Genomic DNA, 300 nt, shown 5'->3' on the forward strand with positions numbered 1-300 from the left:
GTGAATGATAGAATGGACACAGTAACAGTCAATGGATACAATTAGTCTGCCCTCCAGCCACTTCCCCCTGCTCAGGCCCTCCTGCCTTGCCCATGAATGGAAGATTTGCCTTCCCCTCCCTCTTGGTGGCCTAGGGACAATCCCTGGCCTCCAGAAGAAGGGGTGAGCAGGGACCTAGAGTCATAGATCAACGGTCTTACGAGCTCCAGCTCCTGCAGGAGCATCAGATCCCTGCGTCTGTGCCAATTCGTAAGAGTACCTCTCCCCAGCTCTCTGCTCAGAGTCCCCGGTTTGACCACT

General features: G+C 55.0%; 1 protein-coding gene across 1 annotated transcript in view; it reads left to right on the forward strand.

Moving 5' to 3' along the window:
- CRTAC1 (cartilage acidic protein 1) overlaps positions 1–300 on the forward strand; it is a 130,809-nt gene that overhangs the window by 106,304 nt on the left and 24,205 nt on the right. The gene's annotated exons all lie outside the window — the stretch shown is intronic.

This window comes from Myotis davidii, unplaced genomic scaffold (genome assembly GCF_000327345.1).
Source record: "Myotis davidii unplaced genomic scaffold, ASM32734v1 scaffold332, whole genome shotgun sequence".
NCBI classification, from domain to species: Eukaryota; Metazoa; Chordata; class Mammalia; order Chiroptera; family Vespertilionidae; genus Myotis; species Myotis davidii.